Here is a 10,708-nt window from a genome sequence, read left to right as displayed (position 1 = left end):
ACCGAATGAACAAACCCTTGTTTTGTATATTTTTCTGCTAGCTATTCTGCCTCGTTTCTCATTCCAAACGATCCCGAAACTCGTATTTTGTGCCTCCAATAGATTCCTTGTGAAATTCTAATCAAGTTAGGCTTTTGAATCACTCAATTTGACCTTATAACGAAGGGGATATGTAGGTTTTAATATTTGCAAATAGTGCAGATTTTTAAATACGCTGCTAGTGGCAATTTCGTAATTAATCTGAAAAATCTGGCAACCTAATTCTTAGTAAAATGACCATAAAATTCTCATACGATGTCCAAATTCGACGATTCTTTTTGCTACAGGTCCATAATTACAATATGGATCTAATGCTTCAATCAAAAAAGAAATTGGAGCTCATTTGTTCAATATGATATCATTTATGCTTGAAGAAACGGCGTCGAAACATAAGAAAAACGAGCGCAGCACAACCCAAACCTATTCAAAACTCATCCGAGGCCCTCGGGACCTCAACCAACAATTCCAACAAGTCATATATCACTACCCGAACTTAGCCAAACCTCCGAAACACCCAAAATAACACCAAAATACCAAATCAACCTCGAATTCAAGCCTAAGACTTTTAAACTTCCAACTTTTGCCAATTCAAGCCTAATTCTACCACGGACCTCCAAATTATATTCCGGACATACTCCTAAGTCTAAAATCAACCAACGAAGCTAATCGAATCATAAAAATCCAAATCCAAATTCGTTTACTCATAAGTCAACTTCCGGTTGACTTTTCTAACTAAGAGACTAAGTGTTCATTTCACTCCAAAACTACTCCGAACCCAAACTTACCAACTCGATACAACTCAACACAGCTGAACAACATATAAATAAGCATAGATGGGGGAAATGTGGCTATAACTCTCAGAACGAACGATCGGGTCGTTACAGTTAGAGGAACTCGATTTTGTATCACACTGATGATGAGTAAATGTAAGTTATTCAGCAGATCATGTGTCTACTAAGATGTGTGAGCTTCATGAGAAGGAGCCCCAAGGCATGGATATCTATCCACCCACATGGTAAAAAGCAACAAGAGAATCAGAAGGTAAATACAAGTTTCAACAAATAAAAGAAGCAAGGTGGCGAAGGTTACGAGGTACCAGTTAATGAAGGTTCAGTATTTACAATTCAGGCAGAGAAATACATGCATTCTGAGTTACCTTGAACAGTAACAGAGTTATATACAATTGACCACACCCATCTCAATTATACCCTATGAGAGCTTACAAATATAATTTAAGAGAATGATGTAATATGAGGATCAAGCTGGGATTAGTGTAACCAAAAATTATGGATGGATTGTTATCATTACCTAACATTTCCGAAGGGTAGTGCAGATGTGGTAATAGATCTCCTTGTGAGACACCCAGATGATGAACTCTAGAATAGCGCAATCAGATATGAATACTAGAATATTCAGAAATTTCAGAAGATAGGCAGTGGAATCCAAAAAGGGATAAATATTTACCTTAGTATGACTCCCGCCCCTAGAGAGAGAGAGAGAGAGAGAGAGAGAGAGAGAATTTTAGGCATCCCGAAGAGCCAGTGAGATGAAGCAAGGGGAGCTAAAAGTGAAAGGACGTTTTGTTGTAGTTTTCAGAATAAAGTGATAGATAGAAATATTAGTCGGAGGATAAGAAGAGAGTAAATGAAATATCATGAGTAAGATGTGATAAATCGGTGATAATAGTAAATCAAAATATGACAGGATGACAGAGTCTACAGCCAAGTGAAGGGAAAGACAAGAGGTCACGGGCCTTGATGAAATAAAAGAGTATAAGCCATAAAGTCATATGCCCATTTCAAGAAATGAGTTGGTGACTCCGACGTGATTACTAGATGGAAAAAGTTAGACCCCGGAGTAATAGAAATAAGTATGGGCTGGTGAACAAGATAAATTGAACATGAATTGGGGATCGAATGATTTAATAATAGTCGGCATCATGAGAATTTTAGAGATTGCATTCCGGCATTAATAGAATGGACAACAGAAGAATAACCTTTAAAGGTAATTTAGCAAGATGCTTCCCTAGAGCAAGCACTGCGAGCAGAGTTAAGCTTAAGGGAATAAGTATGCCAATTATTCTAGGTGTCACCCTTGTGCATAAGGAATTCAGTTACCCCAGTACAGAAGGGTTACCATAAGGCGAGTAAGGGTCATTGATGATGTGAAAACACGCCAAAGATGAAGAGGTAACTATGGAATGGTAAAGGAAGAATGTGGTAAAAAAAAGGAGAAAGGGATGAGGTTGCCTTTACTCAGATCCTATAGATATGTCGTTACTCCAGAAAATTATGCAAGCACGACACCGGAGAAGGGCAGTAAGAGCTCTCGGCCAGGATGTTATTGATAAATAAGTGCGAATGAACACTTGATACATAAGGAGCCAGTGTGATAGGTAACATAAGACAAAGTAAATAACCAAAGAGAGATTACACGGAATATATATATGAGAATGGACCAACGAGTAATTAGTAGTTGATTCAGGAAGAGCCCAGTTATGGCTAGACAAGAGGTCACAGATAAATCAATAGATCATTCAAGATAAATGTAGTGAACCGCAGCATAGTGAATTCAGTCTCGCAGATACGAGATTACAATCATTTGAAAAAAAAATTCAGATAGGAGTTGAGGCAGTTAAAGGTACCGTTTTTAAGGTTTATGAAAATAAGAGAGAGTGCCACTAAGGAGACAATAAAAATTTGAGCTTAGAAGTAACCCTACGAGCACAAAGGCACAAAGTTTTGTAACTGAGGATTATTATATGCGAGTAAGAACAATGAAAATTTCCTTCGGGTGTACGATATATCAAGCTCGCAACTTTACAAGAGCCAGAAGGTCTCCCTAAGTACTACAATAAAAGACTAGCTGAGGAAATAAGGAAGAAGGTTTCCACCTAAGCATAGTGAGCTAAACAGTAAATGATCTTGTAGCAACAGTCTCACTGCAATATTGTATACACTCCATAAGAAAGTGGCACCTATCGTGGCTAATGAATGGAAAAAAAAAATCAAAGGGGATGTTTGAGATCATATGAGGTACAGGAAATTACAGTATTCGTGGGCAAAAAGACAGACCAAGTATTCATGCAACAAGTGATAGAACAACCAGCAAAAGTAATTGCTTACATTTAAGGACAACTGAGAAGGCACGAAAGGAGATTTATGGTGCTAGCAAGTTTAAGGAAGGTTGCGAGTAGTATAAATAGATCGGTGTAGGTCCTAAAGTAAAGTATTGTAGAGCAACAAGGTTTTAGGTAGATAGGAGTAAGGATGTGAAAAGGTGAGTGAGAAGGTGACGAGAATATGTATGTCCTTGGGATTAAACCCATCAAAACAAGGGAGCTGATCCATATGTAATAAAGAGCTCGGTACAGCCTGAATGAACACAAAGGAGTCTAAGACTAGGTGCATTTAGAAGAGATGGAATGCTGCCCTGGCAGTAGAATAATGGTGTAATTGTGATTGATAAGAGGATGACGCTTAGGCCTTTGACTGAGTAATGATTTAATGAGAAAGGGATTTTATTAATTGCACGGGATTAGAATACCCCCATAAGATGAATTGCATTGGGATGCAATGAAATATGGTTATTGAAGTATAGTATTATCCCTAGGTGGATCAGGAAAATCACTTCAGATGTTCCTCGATAAGATGTGAGCCCTAGTGATAGTGTATTACGTAAGAGGTTACAAGTTATCAGTGATAGATTATATTTCAACATTAAGGTGAATAAACAATAGATGGGTACAAGTTCCAAAGTACAAGATGAGATTTGTTTGTTATTCTTAAGATGAATAATAATGAGGAAGCACTAAAGGACTTAGATTTATACATATAGGATAAGCAGCGAAAGAGTAACCTGGAGTTGGGTAGCAAATCTCGGTAATAATAAATCGACGTAAGTTTTATGGTATAGTATAACCTACCTAGATGTAGTAAGTCCATAAGGATAGATATACAAGGCTATGAAACAAGATATAGCAATAGTCTTAAGTTCGATAAAGTACCAAGCGAAAGACATCAGTACACCTATAGATGCCTAGAGGGACAGCTTGTCATAATTCTGTATATGTTCATAAAGTGAGGCTTAGAGAATGGCTAAAAGATGGAGGAAAAAGGGAAGAGGAGTCGCTAGGCACTCATACAATGACACAGTCGTACATACTGCATGACATAATGTAGCAAATGTTACGATGTTGGAAAAAATTCGACCACAGGTCGTGGTATGAGATAGAAGCCTAAAGGTGGGAATACCCTGGCCTTTGGATTTATTTACAGAACAGTTTCCTAGATGTCAAGGACAATATTAAAGAATTCTTAAGAGCTACAGGTTATGAGACTGATAAGCGCATTAATCAACATTCGAGGACGAATGTTCCAAAGGGGGGGATGATGTTACACCCCGTGTTTTCGTACGTAAGAGTATATCATAAGTCAATTAATATAAGCTCAGAAAGGGAATCATCTTTAAAGTTTACAAAGTTAGTTTATCATGTTAACGTGGAGGTTACAAATATTTAAGATCATTAGTACCAAGTAGCAAGAGGGTTTGAAGGCTTAGAAGCTAAACGAATTGAAGAAAATAAGTTTCGTCGAAAGTCGACAAGTTGGAATGTTTTACCATGTACTTTTGGGGTGATACTAGGGTTATTAACATTATAAGGAAATTATATTATGAGTTATTTTAGTCGTACGATAGTTGGTGTTATGTTTTGAAGTCAAGCGAGTTGTGGAACAAAAGTTGGAAAAAGGTCATCACAAGTTCCATTCATAAATGCGCTGAAAATTAGGTCAAATGTAACTAAGTTTTTCTCCCAATATACTTGGAATTAGGGGAAGATATACCTATCAAATTAAATATCTATGAGTCTAGTTTCTAATGCAATAAACCGTTTGTTGATACGATATTGGAGTAGAGAGATATTTGCATTTACGTGAGACAGCTCAGACTGGTAGGTGACAAGTAGGTGCATCACCTACTTGCCAAAAGGAGAGGTCTCAATTAAACCTCCTAAAGTCGGCCAAGAGGGGACATTTAAAGGATTATAAACTCAATTACTTCACCCATCTTCCAGACTTTGAAAACCTAATTGAACCCCTGCAACTCCTCCCCAAAAATCCCACACAAACCCTAGGGTATTCCGGGTGTTACGATGCGATTCTAGTGCTGAAAAGTCCGGACAGCATGCTAGTTTCTCTTTCTCCTTCTTGTATCCGTGTTGAGGAACTTATTTTTGATGAAAAAGGACCAGGTTTCGTGGGTGATACTCAGTACAAGGTAAGTTTATGCTTCTCCTTCCATTATCTATGCATTTGCGAGTTGTAACTCGATTGTAAAGAATAAACCTAGCTAGTTTCGGAAGAATGGTATGTTGTTTGATCTTATGCAATGGTTGGCTGGTTGTGAACTTATTTTTAAGTTAAATTCATGGCTGGTTTATTGGATAAGAGGTGTAATGATGTACTTTTGGTTGTATTTCTCAATTTGAATGAAAAGACAAGTCGAAACGTGTTTAAGTAAACCGAAAAATTATGTTTGAGTTGATGAACTTGTGAGACTGTTTTTGGGCTGTTTCGTGTTGGTATTGGGTTGTCTCTTTTACTACTGTTTTTATGGAGTTGAGAGGAGGAAGGGTGTGGAGAACACCACATAATGGCAAGGTTGTTTGTTGGTCGTTCATCGTAACATTTTCGGATTGTTTGACACTATTATGGTTGTCGTGTTGTGTATGAAGCGATAGGGGTATGTTGGGCTGTTTGTGATTGTTTTTGACTAGTGTGAAGTCATATATATAGGGGAGGTGCTGTCCGTTTTATTGTAAAATAGGTTGTGGTCGATACATAATAGTGGCGACGCTTAAACGATAACGAGAGTGTCATTTCTCTTATTGTAGACTAAGGAGCCGTGAAATTGCATAGCTTGAGGTTGGGAAGAATATACAAGGTATGTTAAGGCACTTCCTTCTTTCTTTTGGCATGATCTAATATGAAATGAATACGCCATTTCATAATGAATCTACTCCTAGCAACTAAGGTTGTCCATGTTATTCTTTCCTTAAAAAGTTATTCCAAGAAAGTATATATGATCCTTGAGTCCTAGTGAAGTTCATATTGATGGTATGATGTCCATAATATTAATCGAAGGTGTAACGACCTTACATCACTCCAAAAGGTTTAGAACGTGACTCCATGAGTCGAGCATACATTATATATATGTATCTATTTTACTCTACCGAGCCGCACTATAGTCGGCCGGGTATGGCACCTATTGTGCAACCACTGATCAGTTGGGTTTACCGAGCTCCACGTGGCCGGGTACGTTTTTACCGAGTCCTCTTTGAGGCCGGGTATGATATGATGATGATGATGCCCACAGAGGCGTATGTTTTTAAAAGTTTATGTATATATATGTATTATGCATTTCATGTCAGTAGCCCCTAGAGGCACTCAGATGTTACAGGTTGTATCTCCTCTATCTCTCTTTACATTACTGTTCTTATTTATGCTTTCCTGCCTTACATACTCGGTACTTTATTCGTACTGACGTCCCTTTTGCCTGGGGACGCTGCGTTTCATGCCCGCAGGTCCCGATAGACAGGTTGACATTCCTCCTAGTAGGCTATCAGCTCAGCGAAGGTATTGGTGTACTCCACTTGCTCCGGAGTTGCCTATTTGGTCAGTATGCTTTGGATATGTATTGAATTGTATGGCGGGGCCCTGTCCCGACCTTTATGATTTTATGTACTCTTAGAGGCTTGTAGACAGATGTCAGGTGTATGGATACTTGTATGGCCTTGTCGGCCTATTTTTTGAGTTTACAAATGGTCATGTCGGCCTTATAGGCCCGTATGTCACATGTATACGTTTGTATATCATCTGGGTCATCATACGTTAAGTATTCCCTTATGTTTTGTTCTTGTTATCTCATGAAGGGTTTTCTAGCTCATTTACCCATGATAGTATGACAAGAAAGATATGTTACGTTGGTACTCGGTTGAGTAAGGCACCAGGTGCCCGTCGCGGCCCTTCGGTTTGGGGCCTCTGTGCGGACCGCTCTCAGACCCTCTGTGCGGACCGCTCAAAATCGAGTGCGGCCGCGGAGCTCACAATGTTGACTGCAGTGACATGCTTTAGTATTTTGGCCATAACTTTCTCTACAAATGTCTAATTTGTGATTTCTTTAGCTTTCTGGAAACTAGACATGAAGGGCTATAACTTTCGTTTTTGAATCATCTCAAAATTCCTTGTAGATCAAAAGATATAGGCTTCTGAAGTCGGACCAGTGAACTTGTGTGGACCGCACAAAATCGAGTGCGGCCGCAAAGCCCCCACCGTGGTTAGCACAAAATCAATGCGGACCGCACTGACGGGTTCAGAGATCTGCACTTCTCTGAACCTGCAACAGCTATGTTTTAAGCCTAGGACATCCCGGAACCTACCCGAAACTCACCCGAGCCCTCGGGACTTCAAACCAAATGTGCATACTAACTCAAAAATATCATATGGACCTACTCGTGCGATCACATCATCAAAATAACATGTAAAACCGTGAATTAAACCTCAAAACTCAACATTCTCATCAAGAACACTCAAAGTTCATAACTCATCAACCGGAAGTCTAACTCACGTCAAATATACTCCATTTTCCACCAAATTTCACAGTTATCATTCAAATACTATAACAAGTTTGTACCGGGCTCCGGAATCAAAATACGGGCCCGATAACAATGGTTTCAAGCATTAATTCTTTTCTTCATTTCTTAGATAATTCAGCAAAACACTTTCTTTCAAAAGTTGATTTCTAAGTCTTGGGACCTCGGAATTCATTTCCGGGCATACGCCCAGGTCCCATATTTTCCTACGGACCCTCCGAGACCGTTTACCCAAAATATTGACCGAAGTCAACTTAAATTCATTTTAACGTCAAAATTCATCATTTTTCACAGATTTTCACATAATGGCGCCCGGACTGCGCACGCAAATCGAGGTGATGTTGAAAGAGGTTTTTACGGCCTCGGAACACAGAATTTATTTCTAAAATAAGTGATGACTTTTTGGGTCATCATAATTACCCGCCCTGGACACGTTTTTCCTACAAAATCTATACAAATCATTCACAAAGGAATCCTTTCTGCTGTAACATTCCTTTTTTAGGAGCGAGAATTTGGGATAATAAAGGTATCTACCGAGATTTTTTGCAATGCATTAGTCGCCATTAATTAAGCCTGAAATTATTCTGTTTCTCTCACAATTTCGATACTCTATTTTTCACTGTATATTCTGGGTTCACAAGCAAAATTGAATCAATTAACTACAATTGTACTGAATCACTCGCAATAATGTCGAAAATAGCTATTATGCTTCAGCTAAGTGGTAATTGGGATAGCTTTGGGAGATACATAGATTTTCATATCGATGGAATTGTAGTCAGCGAAGATGCAAGTTATAGCCAATTGATTTCTACAATCGCAGAGCATCAAATGATCGGTACATCAGAAAAAATAATCAAAATCAAATACATTGTCAACGAAAATTGTCCGCAAATGGAAATTAGGAACGATATGGGTGTTCGAGTATTCACGGAGACGAAAAAGGAAAACAAAAGCTTAGGAATGTATCCGCTATGTATAACAGTGCGGGATTTCAATTTGAAATGTAGTATGTCTATTTCGAACGCAATTGCAGGTTTGATCTGTTATACTAGTGGTGAAATTTGTTTATATCTCATGCGTTCTACAATTTTTCTACAATATTACTACAAAAAAACTACATAACATGTGAAGATCAAAATATGTATTGAATTTCATTTGTTCTACAATTTTCTACAATATTTCTAAATAAAAACTACATAACATGTGTATATCAATTGTTATGAATATGTAAGTCTTGAATTTCATTGTTCTAGAATTTTACTACAAAACTACAATATATATCATAACTGTATTTAGCTTTAATTGATTGCAGGTTCATCTGGAATACTGAAGTTGATTGATATGCCAACATCTCCGGCGATAGTGGAATATGAAAGTATAATCATAACAGAAAATACACCAACTTTTATTAAAGTAGGCCAAGTATACAAAGACAAGCAAACAATTGCTAGTGCAATGAAGCACTAATCTGTCATGAACAAGTTTCAATTTAGGGTGAAAAGGTCTAGTGCTATAAGGTACGAATAGTTCAATGGTAAAAAATCATGTATTTGTTTAATTTGTAGTTTATTTGTATTTTTTTATTCTTCAGTGTTTGTAATATCTTTGTATACAAATTGTAGATAATTTGTAATTTTTTTGTATATAAATTGTTAAACATAAGATTTTCATGATTAAACAGCCTATTTTTGTGTATCTAAATTTTTCATACCATTTTTATTCTGTAGCTACTGCCTGGTATGTGTTGGGGAAGATTGTACATGGCACTTCATGTCCACCAGCATAAATGATTCATCAATGTTCAAGGTTCTAAAATTCAACAGCTTGCACATATGCTCTTTGATGGACAATACATACATACAACGAAAACCTACTACCATGGTAGTGGGTAGCATGGTTATACCAAAATATGCTGATCCTAAGATAATTTACACACCAAAAGACATACAAAATGATATGTTGTCTGAACACAACGTGAACATAACATACATGCAAGCTTGGAGAGCAAAGGAAATGGCTTTGGAATTTTTGAGAGGTCGTCCTGCTGACTCCTACAGTTGATTGCCTAATTATTTGTATATTCTGGAGAGGACTTATTCGGGGTTGGTAGTTAAATTGAAGAAGACCGACAATGACTGTTTCTTGTATGCATTTGTTGCGATTAGTACGTCAATCAATGGTTGGAAATATTTTAGGCCAGTTGTAGTAGTTGATGGGACCTTCTTGAAGTCAGCATACAGGGGAATAATGCTTACAGCTAGCACAATGGATGCAACAGGTATTTTAGATTTATTGTAGATATATTGTTGAAAATTTGTTGTTTGTATGTATTTTTCTTTATCTACAGTTTTATGATGGAAATTGAATTCCTTTTTGCCACATATGATAGGTAGCATATTACCACTGGCATATACTGTTGTTGATTCAGAAAATGACGCATCATGGAAGTGGTTTTTTGAGCAATTCAAACATGCATATGGTGAAAAACCAAATATGTGTGTTGTTTTGGATCGGAATGAGAGTATCTTGAAGGCAACATCTATTGTTTATACAGGCATGCCATATTATTCTTGCATGTGGCATATTTTGACAAATATAAGCTCAAAGTTCAAGAAAGGTCATCTAAAGTTAAGCGAATTGTACTTTGTCACGGCACAATCATACACACTTGATGAATTTAATGAAAGAATGTCAAAGATTGAAGAGATCGACACGCGTGTTAAAGCATACTTATACGATATTGGCTATCACAGATGGTCTCGAGTACATGCTACGGTGAATAAAACTTGGACTATGATATCAAACATTGCAGAGTCATTGAATGCGGTAACAAGAGATGCATGAGAGCTGCCGAAATGTCACGACCCCAAACCGGAACCGGTCGTGATGGCGCCTCTCGTGAAACAAGGCCAGCCGACACAAACCCTCAAAACTAATTAACAGTTATAATAATTCATAATTAAGTCATTAATAAGTGATAAATCCCAAAATAGAGTGAAGTAGAACAAATGCGGAAAC

The sequence above is a fragment of the Nicotiana attenuata genome, chromosome 11 (genome assembly GCF_001879085.1).
Source record: "Nicotiana attenuata strain UT chromosome 11, NIATTr2, whole genome shotgun sequence".
Taxonomy (NCBI): Eukaryota; Viridiplantae; Streptophyta; class Magnoliopsida; order Solanales; family Solanaceae; genus Nicotiana; species Nicotiana attenuata.
Note: the sequence above shows the minus strand (reverse complement) of the source record.